The sequence below is a fragment of the Saccostrea echinata genome, unplaced genomic scaffold, assembly GCF_033153115.1.
Source record: "Saccostrea echinata isolate AGI-Se365-2 ecotype Australia unplaced genomic scaffold, CSIRO_AGI_Sech_v1 ptg000029l, whole genome shotgun sequence".
NCBI classification, from domain to species: Eukaryota; Metazoa; Mollusca; class Bivalvia; order Ostreida; family Ostreidae; genus Saccostrea; species Saccostrea echinata.
Genome location: NW_026889778.1, coordinates 29,078,622 through 29,089,618, shown reverse-complemented (window position 1 = coordinate 29,089,618; position 10,997 = coordinate 29,078,622).

Here is a 10,997-nt window from a genome sequence, read left to right as displayed (position 1 = left end):
AACAGAAAAAAATGTAGTGTTGCCAAAATTTTAAAATCTGAAAGACAAATCAAAAAAAAAAAAATTAAATTGTAAAACAATAGCTGAAATCACAAGAAGCATTAATGAGAGTCAAATATCTGTGCATACCCAATAATGTTAAGAATGCAACATTTAATGTTTTGCTCCCCAGCATGAAAAAACTTTTATCAGTATATGATTCTCTGATTTTTATTTTGGAAAATAAAGACACAAAATACATTTTTACCAAACAGATTTATCAATTACAGGGTCTGTCTGTGTTTTAGATCTATATTTCTATGGCCAGAAGTGCAACACATTTTTTTTTAAAGATTCAAGTTATATGATGAAAATACTTCTATTCATGCTAAGAAATATTCTTTAATTAATAATGATCTATATGAATAATTTAGTACTAAAATATTGACAGTTTTATTATTAAAATCTTTCTCCTTTTCAACTTTATCAATTCAGATGAAATATATGGAGATAACGAACAGTATTCAAGCTCAAAAGTCCATTATACAATACAAAATAGGAGCAGAGCAAACACGGACCTCCAAACATCAGAGGTGGGATCAGGTGCCATGGAGGAGTGAGCATCCCCTGCCGACCGGTCACACCCGCCGTGTGCTCCTTGTCATGATCGGGAAATAACGGAAAAATCCGTCGACAATTCAGTGTGTAAATAATGGTCTAACAATTAGTATGAAAAACGTCAGTCAGCATTTGACTCAATGATAAATTGTATTTGCTGACAAGGTCATTGTATCGACCATAGAACTTACGAAATGATGACTTTAAACGAGACAGCTGATATTCTTGTTTCATCAACTTATTTGTCAATAATTTACCTCGTTTTAGAAATTGTACATACGTAGAGCATGCTCTTGCGTATCGAATCAACTGAGAGATATATATACCCCGTATGCAGGTGATGAAGGTATATTGCTGCATAAGTAAGGGAAGTTGACGATTGAAAAGTTAAAGTCATCACGTTTATCATAAAGCTTTGTTGTTAGATTACCATTAACGTCTTTTTCAAGTAAAATATCCAAATATGAAACAGATGTGTCAGACTCTGTGGTATCTTTTATCTCAAGTTCACCAGGATATATCGTATCGACATAAGAATGAAAATAGCCATTGTTAATTGACAATACGTCGTCGATATATCTAAATGTCGAGTTGAAGGCCACAGCAAGTGTTTTCTTCTTTTCACGTACAAGATTTTGGACAAATTCTGCTTCATATGAATACAAAAAAAGGTCTGCTAATAACGGGGCGCAATTGGTACCCATAGGAATTCCAATAGATTGTTGGAAGACCTGGTCTCCAAAAACCACATAGATATTGTCAATCAGAAACTCAAGCACCTTTTTAATGTCAACTTCAGAGTACTTGTGTGTACAATCAGAATGTTTTTTAACAAAATAATTTTGCAAATGACCAATGACAAGGTAAGTATATTTACGAGTTCCATTTTTATTGAAAAAGCGGCTGTCAATGATATCAAAAAGCCTGGACTTTAATTTATCGTGGGGAATGGTTGTGTATAAAGTTGAAAAGTCGTAAGTTTTGAAGCTGTTGATTTTGGTAAAATCTTGTGATTTCAAATTTTCCAAAAGTTCCTTGGAATTTTTAAGTATCCACATCTGATTTACACCACTCCTCGAATATTTTGTTGCACAGTACTCTTGAAGTTTCTCCTTCACCACTGTTAATATCTTAGTGAGGAGTAAAGATAGAGGCTTGGTTGAACATTTACTGGAACCCGCTATGTTACGCGATACGTTTTTATCTTTTATTTTATATGAATGTAAAAAATAAGCACACTGAAAAATTATATTCCTCCTCAACTTCACTGAAACAACAAAAGAAGTTCTGATATAATTTTCGCTTCACAATGCTTTTTTATAGACTCACATGCTCTTGGTCCGGAGTGCAACAAATATGTTAGAATTATTGCTGATCAAATATGAATAAATATAAAGAAACAATAGATGAGTAGAATGTTTCTGGTTGACTTCATTTGCTTACAGTGTTTGTTCTGTGAAGGAAAATATACTATGAAATATATTTTATCTTCTAATTATATATTTTAGCTAGTTTTTTGAGTAATGCAAGATATAATGCCAAGTTTAAATAATCTCATGTGTTTTTATTATGAAGTATTGGACTATAAATATTGTACAATTTTGTTACCACTTGATGTTGCCAACACTGTATGATTTTTTGTGTTCTATGGTTTTATTTTTTAATTTTACTGCAGTCAGGAGTGCAACAAAACTATGATTATCAATGATCTTCATCTATCTTTACTGAAAAATTAATTGAAAAAAGCTTGATACTATTAGATGTTCAAAACATTATGTACAAAACAGGAGTACTGTTCAACAGTATATTTGAGAAGTGGTGTAAATCAGATATGGATACTTAAAAACTCCAAAGAACTTTTGGAAAATTTGAAATCAATTTTTTTTTACTAAAATCAATAGCTTCAAAACGTGTGACTTTTTAAACATTTTATACAACCATTCTCCATGATAAATTGAAGTCCAGGCTTTTTGACATCATAGACAGCTGCTTTTTTTTCAATAAATTTGGATCAAAGTAAATACCTGCAAATCAGCTTGGGTAAGTTTTACATAAATAGGGTGGCAATGATATTTTCGTCAGTTCAACTTTTCAACATGAGCCAGAGTACACTTGGTTCCTTTTTTGGACAATCCAACAAAGAAGAGAAAATTAAAGGAGAAATGGTCAAACATAGAGGAAAAGTCATAGTCAGAGTCAAAGACATGGACAAAGGCAAAGAAAGAGAGAAGATGGCTCAGTGGCACAAAGAATTCACATGGCTACGAAGAACAAGTGATGGGGACGAAGGTTTCTCTGTCTTGTGTGCCGATAACAAGAAAACAAATGCTATTGCATTAGGATCATCAAACCTTCAGAGATCAACTTGGTTTGACATGAAAATCATGTGGATCATTATGGCACGCCGATTGCTTCAAAATTATTTTCTGCACAACGATCACGATTTTATACACGAGCTTGATGGAAAAATATACACGAGTAAAATAAAAATGCACGTATCGGTAAAAATTGCACATAGTTTGGAAGATTTTAACACAAACATAACGAAAAATACACGAATCCGAAATTTTTTACACGGTTAAGGGTTATAAAATGCACAAACGTAAAATCAAAAACTGCACGAGCAGAGGAAACTAAAAATTACACAAACAATTTTACTGCGCATACAGCTGCGCATATCATTATTATGCACATAGAATATTCATTGTGTTCTTGGTTTTCTGTACTCTTTATCTCTTCATGAATGCTGGATGTAATCGAGAGAAAATGGCGTTGACGATAATATGCATGTTTGTTTGCTTCTTTATTTCTTTGCTAAAACTCGATCCGATTTCTAGCTAATGCCAATCTAACGAATGAAGTGTTTTCTTGTGAACTGTGTGAAAAAATTTAAAAGTTGTTCGGAGATATTATGTGTTTCTAACATTGACCGAGATCCTAGCCAAAATATGGATGTATTCTATGATGCCGGACATAAATTGTGACTAGAAAGGAATCGCATGTCTGTGCTATAATGCGGGGGAAAAAGTACCATTCTATATGATGCACTCGACTCCGAACTAAAAGTAATACGCTCTATGGCCTTTTAATATTCCCTAACTTATAGATACAACTTTAACGGAAAGTACTTGTATAAAATAAAATTAACACATGCGTAATAAAACGATTAATAAAGTGGATTCTTCATGAAAATGATGGCAGAATTATTGCTGATTATAATCATTGAATTGTAGAATTTATTTTGGTACTTCTCATTTGTACTACAATTATGAATTCATTTGGGCAATTTTTTTTTCATTTAGGAATAGGAAATTATTCAGTTGGCTGGATATATTTTTTATTTTCAAAAAGATTAAAAAGTGGGGATTACCTGACCTTAGATATACACAGTATGTTTTTGAAGTCAAACATAAAAAAATATTTATTTCTAATTATACATGTATCTTTACTTATAAAATATGAGGATATCAATTTTGGTTGGATATCTGTAGCCTACACTGTTATGAATTCCTTAAATGATATCGCATATTTTCAGTCATAAACTACTCAATAAAAAACAAGACACTCCTAGGGGTAAGCGTTACTCTCATTCGTAATGGCGATTACTTGATAAATGTTTTCACTTTTAATAAAAAGGACTAGATAAAGGGAAAATATATATATTCTATGTACTTTATGTACATGCGGTTTTGTGTTTTGTTACTTAAAATTTGTCCAATTGAAATAACAAAACTCTACTCAAATAATTCTGGCACTGGTAAAACATATCATTAGTGGCGGATCTGGTTCGTGGATTGATTGAGTCGCAACATTTGAATCTATGTATTTATTAAAGTTTCAAATCGTTGGACCATAATGACACATCAGAAATTTTAAAACATAGTGAATGTACGTAGAATGTTACAAATAAGAAGATGGGAATGGATATTATAATAAAAAGAAAGAACATAGCACATGTTTTATCACCCTTGAAAAATGCTAATAAATCATGTTCTTTATGGATCTCGAGGTTTGACAAATATTTTCCAAGATAACAAATTCTCTTTACATTTCGAATTCGTATGCATAAAATTTTAATTATTTTCCGAGCAATAAAATTTTTGTAATAACACTTTTTAACCCAAATCTATAGTCGTTATAAAAAGAACATGACTTTATAGCAATATTGTACATGTGTATCAATGGCATCAACCAGGTGTTTTACTTTGAGCATGACTACGAATAAATATAAGAAAACATATGATAAATAGAAACCTCAAGAAATCTTTGTTTTATTACCGTGTGCAAATTTATTATTGTCAAAATCTGCATTGAAAATAAATATGCATGTGTAGCCAAGTCCCAGCTAATAAAGTTCATCTTATATGTCTTCTTGAATTTGGTCTTACAATACCGTTATAGTTCAGTTGAATTGCAATCCAGATTTCGATAGACTATTATATGTACCCTTAAATTCTTAAAAAAATATTTCAGGCACGAAGCATCAGGAGGGGTCCCCACTTTTTTCCAAAAATAACCCACTTCTATTGTAAATGTCCACTGAAATGCTGGTTGCCCCCCCCCCCCCCCCCCACACACACCTTTGTTTTAGGATAGTTTAAATCAAAGTAATTCGGTATTATAATGTGTTTCGAAAAGAAAATGGAAGGTGGAACCCCCCCCCCCCCCGAAATAGGATTTTCGAGTTTGGACACTTTACCTTTTTTTTTTTGCTTGTCAATGTTTATTTCAGGTAGGTTGTCAAAAAAATTTCTGGCTGCCCCCCCCCCCCCCCTTCAAAAACCGATACCACGTGCCTGTACGTTATAATTTTTAAATTTTCTTAACTCCTTTATATGCATTTTAACTATTCAAAATAGACTACCGCCGGTGCATTAAAAACAACATAAATAAAGCTTTAATTCACATAAGTAAAACGACTGTATATTTTTTCTACATTTTCATGGAGTTTTATGAAATCACCACACGTTGCTCAAAAGTTAAGACTACATGTACTACTTTGTTACATACATATATCAAAAAGTGAGATATGCGTTTCAATATTAAAATTTAAGTTGCACAATTATTTACTCGATTTTCTTTACTGTTGACTTCCAAAATGTTTTCGGTCAAATTCCACAACCCAGATGATCGCAACATTGCCTCAAAATCTTTGTATGAATTGCTAGTAATCTTTAATCAAAAGGTATTATTGGTGTGTCAAAGAGCTATAAATCGATTAGCGCACAGGTGTTTTCGTTCCAGAACCATGCAGCAGGGAGAGATCTCTGTATGAAAAGGTCACGCATGCACATCCTTGATTTTTACCAAAAGTACACACAGTGGGTGGTGGAGGAGAATAGTGTGATTTGTTGTTAACTCTCCTGTATTATATCACATGTTGTTTTTATTTATTTTTATTTAGGCCTATATGTCATTGTTTTAAACTTTCAAAAGAAATTGCTATGTAGAGGATTGACATACTTAAGAAATCCAACAATTAAACACACAACTGGTAATATGCATCCCCCTTTTTTACGTTATCTATACATGTATTCTGTGTAGAATGTTTTTTTATTCGGGGGTGTTCATATACTACAAGTTTAAGATTGCGTGCCTGTCAATTTATCTACATGTATAATATACGTTGTACATATTCTTGATAGTCTAGCGGAATTTTAAAAGAAACTTTTTTTTAAAAAAGAATACTCGTTACTCCTCCTTTTGTATTTATAATATGTTTCAAGCATCCAAGCCACATTGAGCTGTTCTCTAATGAATATTAATGAAATGTGCGCAATGAGGATGATTTGCATATTATGTCGATGTTGTATTCTCACTCGTGCAGTTTTCGTTTTTACGCTTGTGTAATTTCCTCACTACATCGTGTAAATATTTTGTTAATTGTGCAGTTTTTCTGTAGTTTGTGTAAATTTTAATAACTTCGTGTATATTTTCCTCACTTTGTGTAAGTTTTTACTTACTCGTGTAATTTTTGTTTAAGGTCGTGCAGAAAATAATTTTGAAGCAATCGGCGTGCCATAGATCATGTCTTCAATCACCAAAGAAGTCAAGAGTAACAACAGTGCTCAGAAAACCATCCAACAGACACAGGACAGATCAACTAGTGATCCCTGTAAAGAAACTCAACCTAAGGACTGTGTATTTCATCACTATACGCAACCTTCCCTTGACAAGCTTTAACCAGATTTTACATCTGCAGAAACTGAATTTATGTCCAGACCTCCAAGATGCCAACAAGGTCTACACAAGCCACAATTCACACCTGGAGATGCTAGAAGCAATCAACGACACAGTTGAAGAAGACATTATCCAAGATTTGGAAACAACACCCCAGCTTGGTCTTCTTATTGATGAGACGACAGATGTTGCCATCTACAAGAAACTGATCATGTATGCGAAATGTGTTAGTGATAATGTGCCAGTGATTCATTTTGTGGATTGTGTTGATGTACAGGATGGGAAAGCTGAGACACTTGTGGAAGCAATTGAGTCTACATTAGAAAAGAGAAGAATATTGACCCAAAATAAGATCTTCAGCATTGCTACAGATGGTGCGAGTGTGATGATGGGAAAAATGGAGGTGTCGGAGCCATTCGCAGAGGACGTCACAATCCAGCACTAATACAACTTCATTGTGTAACTCACAGAGTGGCTTTAGCAGCAGGACATGCATGCCGTGATGTTTCTTACTTCATTGATTACCATACGTACCTCAAACATATCTTCAGGTTTTACAACAATTCAGCTGTGAGATACAACGAATTAAGAGTCCTTCAAGACCTTCTCCAATCCAATGAAAACATTCTTGCCCTCTCCTTGAAGATGCCAGCTAGTTTTAGGAGGTTGTCTTTAAAATCAGCAGTGCAGGCCATCTTTAGATCCTACCCAGCCATCTATACAGCATTAGCTAACCAGGCAGCTTCAAAAGACTCTCAAGATGCCAAGGGACTCTTAACAAAGATGAAGAGTGTGTCTTTCTTTCTGACAACAGCTTTTCTGAATGATGTGCTGCCATGTATCAAACGCCTGAATCTTCTGTTCCAGAGAGAGGATATCGACATATCTGCTGTTGCCTCCTCTGTTAGTGCTGTGATTGAAAGGTTGCATTTGATGAAAAATACCAATGGACCATCCCTTACAGCTGTCTACCAGGAAATCCAGACTTCAAAAGTACAAAGGACTGCACATCACTGATAAAGAGAACCTCAGAATCCGGTTTCAAAACTCAGCGGAATCCTACATTGACAACCTTGTGAACAACTTGGAGAGACTATTTGAAAGCACATCCTTGGGTATTCTGGAGAAGATTAACAAACTCCTTTATCAAGCCCTAATGCCAGAGAGCCACGACATCATGAGTTATGGAGAAGAGGTACTAGAGGAAATCATCAGCCACTACAAGGAGAGTCTAACACTGGATGAAGACCGGATGAGGAGAGATTTTTTAGATCTAAAGTTACTGTTAAGTCAGAAGAAGAAAGTGACTACCAGCTTTTCACAGCATGCAGGGGATTTCCTAAAAAAAACACAAAGATCAGTTCCCAGACTTTGAAGATCTGTACAAAATTGTGCTAGTGTCACCTGTGACAAGTGTTCCATGTGAAAGGGGATTTTCATGCCGAAACCGGACAAAGACAAGACTGAGGAGCCGACTAGGACCAGTCGTCTTGACCAAACAGGACCAGAGACTGAAAACTTTGATGTGAAGAGGTGTGCTCAGAAATTCAACAAAGCCAAAGACAGACGAAAGTGACTTTTGTAAACATTGAATATCAAATGAAATATGAAATGACTGTCTCAATGTATGTTTTGTTTTATTTATTGCAATAAAAACTTCGTTTACAAAAAATGTGTTTGGTTGTAAGTGTATTGGGACTCAACATAATGGTTCTGGGACTCATCAAATTTAGCTGGACTCAACCTTCTCAAAAACCATGAGTCCTGGGACTCAAGTTTAAAAAATCCTAGTGAGAACCCTGTATACTTGCCTTGTCATTGGTCATTTACAAAATTATTTTGTTAAAAAGCACTCTAATTGTACACACAAGTACTTTGAAGTTGATATTAAAAGGATGCTTGAGTTTCTGATTGACATATCTATGTAGTTTTTGAAGATAAGGTCTTCCAACAACCTGTTGGAATTCCCATGGGTACCAATTGAGCCCCTTTATTAGCCGACCTATTTTTGTATTCATATGAAGCAGAATTTATTCAAAAACTTCTACATGAGAAGAAGAGAACACTTGCTGTGGCCTTCAACTCGACATTTCGACATATCAACGACGTATTATCAATTAACAATAGTTACTTTCATTCATATGTCGACTCGATATATCCCAGTGAGCTTGAAATAAAAGATACCACAGAGTCTGACACATCTGTTTCATATTTAGATATTTTACCAGAAAAAGACGTTAATGGTAACCTAACAACAAAGCTTTATGATAAACGTGATGACTTCAACTTTTCAATCGTCAACTTCCCTTACTTATGTAGCAATATACCCTTATCACCTGCATATGGGGTTTATGTTTCTCAGTTGATTCGATACTCAAGAGCATACTCTAGGTATGAACAATTTCTAAAACGAAGCAAGCTATTGACAAACAAGTTGACAAAACAAGGATATCAACAGTCTGGTTTGAAGTCATCTTTTCGCAAGGTTTTCGATCGATACAATGACCTTGTCAGCACATACAACCTATCATTGAGTCAAATGCTGACTGACGTTTTTCATAGTAATTGTTAGGCCATTATTTATACACTGAATTGTCTACGGATTTTTCCGGGTTTTGTTTCCCGATAATAAAAAGGAGCACACGGCGGGTGTGACCGGTCAGCAGGGGATGCTCACTCCTCCATGCCACCTGATCACACCTCTAAATTTTGAGGTCCATGTTTGCTCTGCTCCAAATTTGTATCGTTTGATTGGACTTTCGCGATTGAATACTGTTCGTTATCTTCATATTAATTTCGTCTATCAACTAATTAGACATTTTACAGTCAATTCAGAAAATGGTTTTCATCACTTAACACATATTTTCAAATGCAATGTACATGTATATATATTGCACTTTGAAAATAATCATGTTTTGAAGTCTGAAAAATATGAAAAACGTGCCATAAATGAAAAAAAAATCATCAAAACGACAAACTGATTTACCAACTAAGAATGGGTTATTGTGTGTTATAATTTTGAAACAATGTTAAATACGTATCAGATGTCAGGAGTGCAAAGCGATAATGTAAAATAGGGTCACTTCAAAATCTAGTATTTTTTGTAAGAAAACTTCCAGATACGTTGCTCACTCATCTGAATCATTGAGGTGGATGACCATCTTAGTTAAGGAGTTCATTATAAAAAAAAGATGATAATGGCAATTCCAGTGCAATGTGTGTCAATAACGATCCTCTCATGCGTGAAGAACTGTTAGATTTTCCATAGGTAGTTCTACTTTTGACTACGTGAAACACTACATGTCAACTAATGTTCTATCATCATACATCTTTTTATAGATTGTCATGGCTTGTTATCCTACTTCTATATTACTGTTTGGCAGGATTGTAGCACGCTTTCGGAAGAATTGCTAGGCATAAATCTTTCTTCTGGCTACTGTTGTAAGATGTCATACGACTGTTGTAAGATGTCATACTACTGTTGTAAAATGTCATATGACTACCATAGGAACAACCTTTGCAAGATTCAATCTGAATCACTTATTTCCTCACAATCTGCCAAGCAGCCCAACAACAGTTCATGCTATCTATCATTCGTCAAAGTCACGAAAATGAGCAAAATTAATATCTCAGAGTTTTAAACTACGTTAATAAATTGCAAATTATATTTTCTTGGAACGTAAACTATGTCAATCAATATATATCTCTAAACCCCAGTTTACTCCCCAATTTCTGTTGCAAAAGTAGATGTATACACTTACCAGTGAAAACAATTATTTACTAATGCAAAACATGGTTAATCTGATAAATACAAATAATGAAGTTATTTATATACTTTAAAAAAAGTTTTAATAAGGCGCAAAATTAAAAAAAAACAATTTTGTTTGATTGTATGTTTAACATCCCATTCGAGAATTTTTCAGTCATATAGAGACGTCACCGTATGCCGCACAAGGGCTTCGAAAATCCTATACTAGTACCCGGCACTCAGGGTCATTGAACAGTGCGGGTTCTTCATCATGCCAAGGCCTACCACAACATGGAAATTAAACATAGTTTTGTATTGGGTATAAAAAATTTGTTGATTTCCTTTAAAATTAAAGTGAAGAAATTTTTAATTGTTTAACAAAGACTTTGTTAGAAGAATTATTGTGCGCATGAGTTCTTTTGAAGAGAGTAACAATTCAAGTATTAAAGAGATATATATTTGTGTAATTTAT